The sequence below is a fragment of the Aphelocoma coerulescens genome, chromosome 3 (genome assembly GCF_041296385.1).
Source record: "Aphelocoma coerulescens isolate FSJ_1873_10779 chromosome 3, UR_Acoe_1.0, whole genome shotgun sequence".
NCBI lineage: Eukaryota > Metazoa > Chordata > Aves > Passeriformes > Corvidae > Aphelocoma > Aphelocoma coerulescens.
The window spans coordinates 8,006,967-8,018,417 of NC_091016.1; positions in this window are offsets into that span (position 1 = coordinate 8,006,967).

Here is an 11,451-nt window from a genome sequence, read left to right on the forward strand (position 1 = left end):
TTAAAGTGATTATTGCACACGCAGTCCCGCTCAGATTTGTCATGACAAAATAGCCACAGTTTAGCATGGGAGGTGGAAAGTGGCTGAATTTGAGGTCATACGTGAAGAGTTAGATATTTCAGCAGGAAAGAATTCTGTCTAAAGAATAAGGTCAGGTTACCTCTGCTAGAACCAGCCAAACCAGCAATCTGGAATGTTTGTTGCAGTGCATTGCTATATATGGAAGATGTTACTTTTTATTTAAACGTGAAATGGTGTTCCAAAGTATTATCACTGAAAACACATTCCCTGCTCTTCCCAGCTGATGCTAGTATCTCTGAAAGTGCTCACCAAGTAGAAAATTAATGAATATATATATATATATATTTATGTGTGTATGATTTATATATAAATCTTTTGAGAGGGCAAGCCTTAGGCACAAGAAATTACTTACATCTTTGTTATTTTGTACAGCCTTGCAGACTATGCCGACCTAATAAGTCAGAATTGTTCCTTCTTTTCTGACAGTGGGGATACAAAGAAAAGAGACTCACCTTCTGGTTCAATTGCTTTTCCTACAGCACTGAAGTAGGAAGGAATTTTCTCCTAGTTTGATGCTGTCTGGCAGCCTCAGTTCCCCTTTTGCTGGAGACCTAGAACCTACTTTGATTCCATATTTGCAGCCTATTATCTTTCTTTCATATTTCTGGGTTTTATAACTATTGCAATATTGGATCTTAGGATCTAGATTAAAATGTTATTATTCTGGGCACAGTGAAAACAAGTACAAGAACCGGCTTCCACCCTGAGAAGTCTTAAAATATAATCTGCTCTTCCGCAAGCTTTAAATTCTGTAGGCTGTGTCTGTGTTAGCAACCGGTGTGGAGCAGTGGATGTGGACGTGCAGGTACTCACTGTGTGGGTTTTGAAGGGGTGAGGGCTGGCTTTACATCAGACTAGTTAAGGTCTCATTCTGTGAGCTAAATGCCCATTAATGGTGCACTACCAATTTAGTTTCACCTTAAGCTAATCGAGTTAGTGCACATCAAAACAGGTCCATAGTGTGAACCAAATCACGTAAATGGGGACAGTAAAATTTGCTTTGGAAAGTACCTTCTTGAGCACAAGGAGCAAACCCAGGACTTTTTGTGTAAAACTTGCTGTTGTAGTAGCGCAAACATGATTGGTGTCCAAGACATACACATGCTGACTGCCTAGGGAATCCATGTATCTAAAAGGATCCAGTTAAAACCAGTGGTTTAATATCTTCTGGTAATGCCTGGTTTCTGTGATTTCCTGTGCCCAAAACACAAGCCTTAATGACTTACACACACAACACTCACAAGTTTTTTGTGTGACAGTGCCTGACTTGAGCACAACTCAAGAAACCCCGTTAGAGCAGAGGGCTGAAACATATCCCCATAAACACCCAAACCACTGTTGCCTTTTGTGTTGCTCCCGTTTTGCCCCAGACCCCCAGATAATTTTAACAAAAAAAAAAATCTGAGTTTCCCCCAAACCTTCTGTTACCCAACACATAGGTTAGTGCTTTAATGCTCAACTTTTGTCCATCTTCAATCTTTTTAATCCAACAGCAATTGTTAAAAAACTGTAAGGCCTAAAACTGAGATGAAAAAAGAGCAGTATCTAGTGACCCAGAGATAACAAACCAGCCAGCTTATGCTAAACATAATGAAACTGCATAAACATGTTGGGTAACTAGAATAAACATGCACAAGGAAATATTTCCAATATTCTTTTCTCTTCTTGGTAATTATTGGATGGTTCAGTAAAAAAAGAACAGTAGCTGGAAAAATTAATTGCCAGGGCTTACACTGGAAATTATCAACAATTCACCCTTCATGTGGTTGCAGATATAAGGCCAACAATAAATAAGAAATAATGGTCTTATTTACCAAAACTTAGGGTTTCTGTTAGCTCTGTATGTTTGTGTTAGCTCTGTATTTGCTATTGCTGCACTAAGGACACTATTTCAAGACTGTTGGTTTGCAAAATAAGATACTTTAATTTTACCATCACTCATGTAAACTGGATGTTCTACTGATGATGCTTTAAGGATAAAATTATCTCTGGAAAAAACAGAATAATATAAGAAAACTCAGATTGATTATATTAACTTCAAATGGTGAAATATGGTTTCGGCCATTACAAACAGAATTTCTTATGAAGCTCACTATGCTTCAGAAACAGAGTTAAAAGTAAAAATTTATGACTTAAAGTACAACATGGCTATTTTTTTTTTTTTTCTTGAACTACAGCATAATCTTGGGAATTAGGGAAACTTCGAGTTGGTGCTTCAGTATCACAGCTAGCAATGCTCTTACCCCTACCCACCTGCAGAACAGAGCTTGGCACCATTTCCCGCAGGAAGCTTAGTCAGCTCTGTTAAATAAATTGCAATAGTATGGTTTTAAGTTGTATGACAAAACTTAACACCTACTCTTGCAGTTAATGTAGGGTACAGTCATTTTGAAAGAATAAAGTATTTGGGGAACCCGTAACTCAAAGGGCTGAGCTGGTTTTGCTTGTAACATCAGAGAAGCAGCAGAGGTCTCATGAGCTATGGCTCTGCTGGCTCAGCTTGGTTTCTAAGAAGGCTTAAAAGTAGTTCTCTCATGCTCTGCAAGACTAAATAGGGTATAAATATAATCAAATATGAAGCCATTAAAGCTGCAAAGCTGTGCAGTCAGGTTTGTTTCTTGGCTTAAAGCACTAGTGCACAGTTGAAATTTGAGATGCAAGGCTACAGTGGCACAAAATGCAGCAAGTTATGTCTGATGGAACCTCTGCATGGTGGGTTGTTTGGTTTGGTCTGGGGGTTTTTTTGGTTGGTTTTTTTTGGGTTGGTTTGTTTGGTTTGGTTTGGGTTTGGGTTTTTTTTATGGAATATGTCAACTACTGAAACTAGAAATGTTTTTCAGGAATAGGGATATTTGATTTCGTAAGGATTTCAAAGGCACACTTTGGAAATTCTGATGAAGAATTGGAAGAGATTGGATTGGCTTGTTGCTTTCATTTAAAAAAAATCAACAAAAATAATATAAAACCACCCACCTCAAAACCTTAAGTTTTGTATGGAATTTAGAATAAAAATGGTCTTGATCACAATATCTTTGATATTTCCAGTGTAGGGTACTGAGAACTGGACACAGTCCAGTGCACTCAATGGCTCAGAAATGCAGATAATCACAAAATCATAAGGGCTGGGAGCCCACAAATCAAGCCAGTGGAAACTGATGTAGAGTCTGGGGTATGCTATTTTTGCTGTGTGTTCCAAGATTTTTGGTAGGTACAATCTGGAATAAAAAGTATTAATGATAATTGAGATTAGAGAGATAGAAATCTACAGCAGATCCTGCAGATATTCTAGTGAAGTTCCTTCCGTGTACCCAAGGAAATAGTACTGTACCATATTCAAAATAGAGATAATTCTTAGAGAGAGATTATTATTACATCAGACATTATTTTTATTATTTTGACTGAATTAATGTCCATTTTATGTATTAATGTATTTTTTGGTAAGGAATATACAATTCTTCAGAGCCTTTAAAATGAACGAAGGGGAAGTGTAAGTGCATAGTTCATTGACAATTTACAGCCCACCATTCCACACAAGAGGAAAAGTTCAGAGAAAAAAAAAAAGCAATCACCTGTACAATTTAAAAGAAGTTGCTGTGATGTTAAATAAGGAAGAAATAGAACTTCTCTTCCACAATTTCCTCTGAAATGTCAGTTAACTCTAAAGGAAAACCATGCTAAAGCACTGGAGAGACTTTTGACCAAGGCGGTGGAGGTTTCACAGTTGAGAGTGTCAATTTCTAAATTTAACTGCATTGTTGCACCCTGTTTCTTGCAAAGCTGTAACAAACTGCCATCCTAACAATCTCTTATTGTACAATTGCACTACAGAACACCTTGTTGGTCGTGTATTTTTAAATCTTGTCTACTGTAAAACTACAGGAAATACTGCAAAGGAACATTATAGGAAAAATAAATGTTATTTTTCAGGTTCTCTGCAGGAGACTGGAGCATGCTGCCAGGCAGAAATTTCAAAAGCAGACTTGCTGTCTGAGATGCCATGGGAGCATGGAGCAGCTGAGCAACAGAGAATTACTGTTATATAAGCCTTCTATTTCCTGGCTGAACAAGACAGGTCTCTTGTAGAAACTGAAGCCACGAACTAACATGAATCCCTAATATGTGTGACAAAGCATAGCAGGGAAGTGGGAAAAGGCATCCAGGTGTCAGAGCTCTGCAGGATGCACCCCAGAGCTGTCCCAGGCATCTGTCTCTGGGGTGCATCACATGAAATGTAGGTGAGTGAAATTGTTTTACTGATAAAAAACTTTCACACAGGAAGCAGAATGGGCAGATCTGGTTTGTAGGGACAAGGGAAGGGGTAAATGGTGCTGGGCCAACATGTTCCTTCTCTCCAGCTGGTGCCTTCCATGGCAGTTTTTATCAACTCTTTTGCAGTGAAATGCAGTCACTAAACTGTGCCATGTGTGGTATCTTGCTCCTTTGAAGTTCATACTTCAAGAGGAAGAGCAAAGAAAGATCCTGCCAGAGTATTCGAGTGGATTCAGTTCAGCCTTCTTTGTATCTTAAGAAGGAAGAAAAAAAGGCAAAGTAAGTGGAGAGGGAAAAGAAATTCTTGCTCAGTCCAGGACTGGGTAAAGTTGATGCAAATCTTGGTTTGATTAGCATGTATAGGAGTAATTTACAGTCATTTATCTGCTTTTTCCCTAGTGCTTTTGTCCTAAACTTCTTATTTTGCACTTCAAAATAAGGCAGTTATCGGCTGCTTTTCTGTTATCCTCTGAGGGGGAGCATTCTGCAGCTGCTCAATTGCGCTCAGAACAGTAGAGAATGATCACCATGATTTACAAGGAGGCTTCAGGTCAATACCCTGCTGAGGAAGTGAAGGAGCAGGGGCTGATCAGACAAAGATAACTGCTTCTGCCTGGAAGTTAAACGGCTGCCCTTGAGGGGAGACCACATAGGGACTGCAGGTTCAATCGCTCCAGCAAAGTGGTAATCACTAGATGGGTCATTTACCTAAGGAGGCTGGAGATAGCAATAACTATTCATTACTGCAGAGCTATCAAAATGATGGCTCTCTTTTTTTCCTTATTTTCTTGGACTTCTCTTCCCTGAGCATATAGAGAGCAAAACAGGAAAGTCATTATATTAGACAGCTCTTAAATAAGATGTAACAATGAGCTTCATTATAAATAATATTTATAAATGGTACTGAAGAAGAATAAAATCCAGAGAGGACAGTCTACTGCTATTAACACAAATTACTTCCACTCGTAGGTTTGTGAAGTTCTTAGTCCAAATGAACTGAACTTCTTACTTTGGAGAGAGTAATGTCACAAGAGATTGACAGTCTTCCCTGTCGGGAGTAAAAGAAGAAAAATGGGCATTCAAATTGGTGTCATTCGAAGAAAAGTAGACTCATGCCAAAGAAATCTTTGTTCAAACTGCCTGGGGCACTACTTGTCGAAAGAGTCTAAACATGTTATTCAAAGCTGCATGGTTAAAGAGCATAGGTTATAGAGGCCATACTGCTGATACCCATTAAAGGGAGAACTGTTCTGGTGTTGATAAAACTGATCTGTTGGCTTAGACATTTAGCTGAGATGCAGAAGACTTTTTTCTATTTCAGGATTTATAAAGACAGCCCATGCTCCCTGGACAGTTAGTCATCCAACTTCTTCTGTGGTTCCTCTGTGAGAAATTGGTGTAATTATTCTCTTGCTCATGGTCATGTGCTGGTAACCACAGAAAAGATGACTTCCATGGTGCTTTAACTCCATGCTCCCACCACTAAAAGTTCAGAGAAACAAGGATGAATGTGTTTTTTCTGTGGGCTTTGCTTATGAAATATGTTCTCACTGAAACCCATTAATCGAAGTAGAATTTGATGCACGGTTATTTGGTTGATCTAATGTTTACTGAAGTCACAAGAAATCTTTCACTGGGTGTTTAATGTCTTCCCCTCCCTGTCTTACTGTGATGCTTTATGGTCAGTGGAGCAGCTGAGGAAAAACGCTTGCGATTAAAAGCTCTTAGGATGAGTACTGAGGCAACAGGGATCCAGCAAAAATAAGCTGAAGGGTCACATAGTTCATATTTTAAAAGTAATTGTAGCCCTACAGAGACAGTGTTAGTATAAGGACTGTTGCAGCCTTGACTGGTCAAAGGTATATGGGAAATAAGGTTGTTTAACTCAAAGTCTAAATCTGATTTAAATGCATTTATTCTAACTTTCATTACACTTATCCTCATAGTCTGAACTGCAGAATAGAGTGCCCAATAAACTGAACACTGACCCAATAAATCTTTGTATTTCATCAGGTAAAGCAATTGAATTTTGAAGTTGAAAATGCCATTGTTTCAACTTTCAGAACTCTTTGCTTGAGACATAACCTTCATTAGATACCACTGTCTTGAATCTGCCTTCTTTTCTCACAAAGACTTAACAATAATAACCTGGAATACAGGCAAGGAACAGAAGCAGGAGGAGCATGTTGTACAAGGAAAGGCTGTGTCCAGCCACAGCCCACCCAGCTCTGCTCCAGGACAAGTGGTCCTGGTCACAGGGAGGAGCTCGGTGATGGAGGGGTCACATTCAAGCTCTGGGGACACCAGTGTCAGCTCCAGACAAACTCAGTGCACAAGGATGTGGGCAGTGTGCTGAAAGAAGCCAGGGAGGTAGTTCCTGAAATTGCAGGATTTTGTTTGGACAGGAATGAGGAGGATTTCAGTTTTTACTTCTCTTAGGAAAAATAAAATTTTCACAAATTTTAGTCAGATTCACAAATCCTGAGTTATTTTCTCATGTGTAAGAGCTACGTGATGAACTCTAGTCATAAATTTGGCATGTTTTGGCCTCTTTTCACGTCAAATGCTTATTTAGGAAATACCTGGAGGACTATTTGTAATTACTATGACACATTCAGTATGTCCATAGAGTGTTTAAAAGGGGATTTACTATTATCTACTTTATCCTTCTGTTCATAGTTTCCAGAGTGATTTTTATGTCTTTAAGACAAATTAAGCGATGAACCTGGCCTGACAAGTAGCATTTAGATCTAAAGACCAAAATTCCTAAAAGGTCTTCAAGTTCTACAGCTATGGGATTTTTATGAATGAAGTAAGGAGCAGACACAAGAGGTCTTCAGGTAAGACACTTTCTACAGTCTCAGTAGTAAGTGAAAATGTCTTGAAAATTCTGCCATCACATCATTTATTCTACTGTCCATTGTGCACTATCTTTTAGCCTATGCTTTCTATACTGTATTGTTATGCAGTGATAAAGAGTTCAATGAAATGAAATATTATTAGAATGAAAAATGGGAATAAGACTATGACTTGCCTGGCTTGTACAGATAAGGGGTATATGAAATATAATGTTATCAGTTTAATCCATGTTATTTTGGACATTTCCACACTTCTAGTTTATTAACAGTAGGATTTCTGCTCTGTAGATTTTGTACCAGCTAAGTTGCTTAGCAACCTTAACTCCAAGATAACGATGTCTTGCTGCCTGTGATTAAGGAATGATTTTTCCTGTATTCTGTTTATGATCTATCTAACTTACATATTTTGTTGTTTGCGAAGTCTTTTCCTCAATTTTCATTCCAAATATAGCAAGGTATAGATATGTTCCCTGAAGCATTTTATCTTTAAAGTTCACCACAGTCACCTACTTGAGTGAATGCAAGTAGCACAATAGTATTATGAGAAAACCCACACTATACTGTAATGCAAAGAACATAAAATGGAGAAGCAGCCCATAGAGCTGCTCCTGATACTGCTGCTTAAAACCTTTTCAGCACAAGTGCATTGCTAATAACCATGGATAATGCTCTAGTTCTGTGGTTTAATTCTCCTCTTAAATAAATAAATAGAAAGCTCTGGGACTTGCCCATACGTGATGCTGTGCTTTGGAAATGGTCCAGAAAAGTGAAATACTGTACTTTAAATGGTAGCAAATGCCTCTTGCTAAAGCTGGGAACTGGATCAATTACTTTAATAGTATTACAGAAGTCCACTGGACCTCAACACTAACAGTATTCTGAGCTAGTGTCTGAAGGGTGGCACACATTAAAATGGATATGGGATGACATTAATATATTTCAAAATATTCTGTTAATTCCTGAACAGCTTATCACCATGGTTACTGTGACAGGAAATTAAACAAACAGGAAAAAATTTAAATTAATCCATCCTGAATAAGATGCCGATAGAATCTAGATTCTTATTTACGCATTGGGACCCACAATAGTGACAGCTCTTTAGCTAATAATACAACCCATGCCTGCTGGAAGAGGAGGAGTTCTGTCCTGGGATTTGGGGTGTCTATCATAAATTGCTTTCTATATTGTAGGAAGTGGTGGGTTTGCAGTGGAGGCCTAGATAGGAGCTACTGATGTAAACTGTCTGCTTCCAAGAGACTGGTGTTAAATTGGTAACTCTTCATGGTGTAGAGGTTTGTAACTGAAGTACTGATATTGGTATGGACGTAATGGGAATATCTGTATGTGACAGCACCAGAAGTCACAGAAAGTATTATGAGGCTGGGATCTGTCTTGAACTCCCAGGACATGGTACCCAGTGGTAACATTGAGGAAAATGCTCTTTAAATCCAAATGAGAAAGGACCACAGCACAGATGCTTCCTCAAGGCAAGACCCTCCATCTTAAATTAAGAATGCAACAAGTTGCAGCACATCATGTGTGCCAATCCTTTCCTTTTTCCCCAACAGGAAAACATACATTTCAATCAAACAAAAGAAAAAAAAAAAAAAGGAAAAATAGACAATGCATAATGAGCTTACCAAAAGCTTATGGCTCTACTGGAACCAAAAGCAAAGTACTAGCTGTCAAAATTGGTAAATGTGTTGTCTTTGTGCTGAAGTATTAACTTAATTCTACATTCAACTCTCTTCATCTAAGAGATATGAATAAGTCCTGTAGTATGGATTTACCTGCTGCTTTAAAGAGTTTCTAACATATCAAATTGTTTGCAGTTTCTAGCTGTTTATTTGAACAACTATTGTTACTTAAAAGTACAACAATTCTGCTCTGAGTATTTGGAGTGAGTTTTTAGTGACTGACCTGCACTGGCTTCCACTGCAGTGTTGGGTGTGTGAGGCTGTTACAGATGCAGGAAGGGAAGGTATCTGTGGTACACAATGGTCTTAATGTCTGTAGTGAACATTCTTTAGACCAATGATTGAAAAATCTGAGCGTTTTTGAAGTGAATTTCTGCTGGATCAGCCTGGTGTTTCTTGAATATTTTTGTAAAGAATACTTTAAAGAACAGAAGCGTTGCCTCAATAGAAGTTGTCCCATGCAGGATATAGTTCCCCTACATGAAGCATTTGTTTCAAATGTCTACCTGCCAGGTGGATATCAAATCTGAGATTGTGTTTGGTGCTTAGTTTAAAGTGGAAACTCTGTCTGTTCATCCTATTGTTGCCATAGGTGCCGTGGGATCTGAAACAGATGAGAAAACTACTCTTTCCAGGGAAACTCATGCAACCAGAATGCAAAACCTTGGCAAGAGCAATACAAAGGCATAACAGGAATACAGTAACATCAATTAAAATACCCTCTTGAGTGACAGGTTTAGGTCACATTTACTTTACTTCACCAAACAAACATGTTTATGCAAGTAAATATTTGGCATCTGGAGATCCCCCTTGACTTGAAATTGGGCATCAATTAAAGCACTTCAGCTTATGCTGAACTAAATATTAGTCTGTACTAAACAATACAGTGAGAAACATCTTAATGGATATACATGGTTGAGGATCTCATCCACTGATAATTATGAATGAAATTAATAGAATCTGGAGTACCTGATTTTGTAGTGAGATCCCCAGTGGGGAGCTCACAGTGGTAATGCTGGCTGGCTTTGGAAATGAAGGTGCATTTAATGACAGTGAGTTGTAATGGGACGTGATTCTGGTATGAGTCATCAGAAAAGAGCAACTGGGAAAACCAGTATTTTTAAGGGAAGACCTTTAACCCATGTACTTGGTGCATATGTAGTCACAAAGGAGTTTTGCTCAAACTAAAATTCTTCAAAATTATATCTGGTATTCAAGAGACTTAGGCAAATCAGAAAGTCTTCACTGTCAGAAGTTAAAGTATTTTCTATTTTTGAATTCTAGCTAATGTTTTCTCACAGGAAAATATTTTGACCTTGTTAGCATTTAAAGATGAACCTATAACTTTGACAGCTAAATATAGTCTTTGGTGGTAGAGTAAGAACATCTGAATTAAAATAGTCAAAACATCTCTCCCATTATGCATTCAGTCAAAATTCAGGTTTAAAACCTTCTTGAGGATTCATATTTAATATTTAGTTAAACATTGCCAATTATCTTTGGAGCCACAGAATAAAACAGAACTTTAGTAATTGTCACAAAAAGTGACATGGAACAGCTTATTCCAATATGAATGAAGCTCTGAAGAAGTAATTCTTTTAAAGAATAAAAATGAAGTACATTAAAGGTTCAGTGGCACTCATTAATATTAGCTATTTCCAACATTGGTCAGGAAATGTGATCCTCTTAAAACTATTTCAAAAGGATGCTGTCATTTGGATAATTACACGTGACCCTAATTTATGCCAAGATATATGTAAAAGTAAACTACTTCTTACTGCTTTTCAAATATTTATAAGCTTTCCAGCAGAGTAGTGCTAATTAAAGCTTTATACGCTTACAAAGAAAATTTAAAATAGTGCTTTTAGCTTGGCTTTTATAGAATCTTTTTATTTCTTTTCCCAAAGATGTCATGCAGCAACACAGCTGCAGTGGCATTGTGTGCAGAAGCCCATGAGGTCTGAAGAGTAAACCAGGACCTACTCTTTCCATTGCATTCAGATTTCCTATGGCTGTTGTTTTGCTGGCATTGATAGACTCTAATTCAGAACTGAGGGGTTCATATAGAATTTGAATGTTTCCTAAGGCCTTTAAGAGTAGTTACAGACAGTATACAGCAGTGGCCTGAACACCAATAGCTACTATTCCACTGTCTGCCAGCTAACTACAACACATTTTTTTTGGCAACAAAGATCTTTCAAGTTCTGTTTCTCCTCCCACACACCCAGAGTTGTAGTTTCAACTTAACGTGACTACTACTTGGTAACATAATATTAACATGAGGTTAGGGTTAATAACATCAAAGGAATAAAAAAGATTATCTGGAAGTTAACTTGCAGAAAAACAGTCTTGTTCAGGCTTACATAAAGTTTCTGGTAAGTGAGAGAGGACTTCTAAAGCCCTTTGCATTTATTAAAGGCAGGGCTGGATTTACACCCAAAGCTGGAGAAACCTAAAGGAAGCTACCAGAGGGCCAGTAAAATACTGTCAGCTTGAGACTCCGAGCCAGGAGTCAGCCCAGAGGTCCGGCTGCGTCTCGCTGAGAG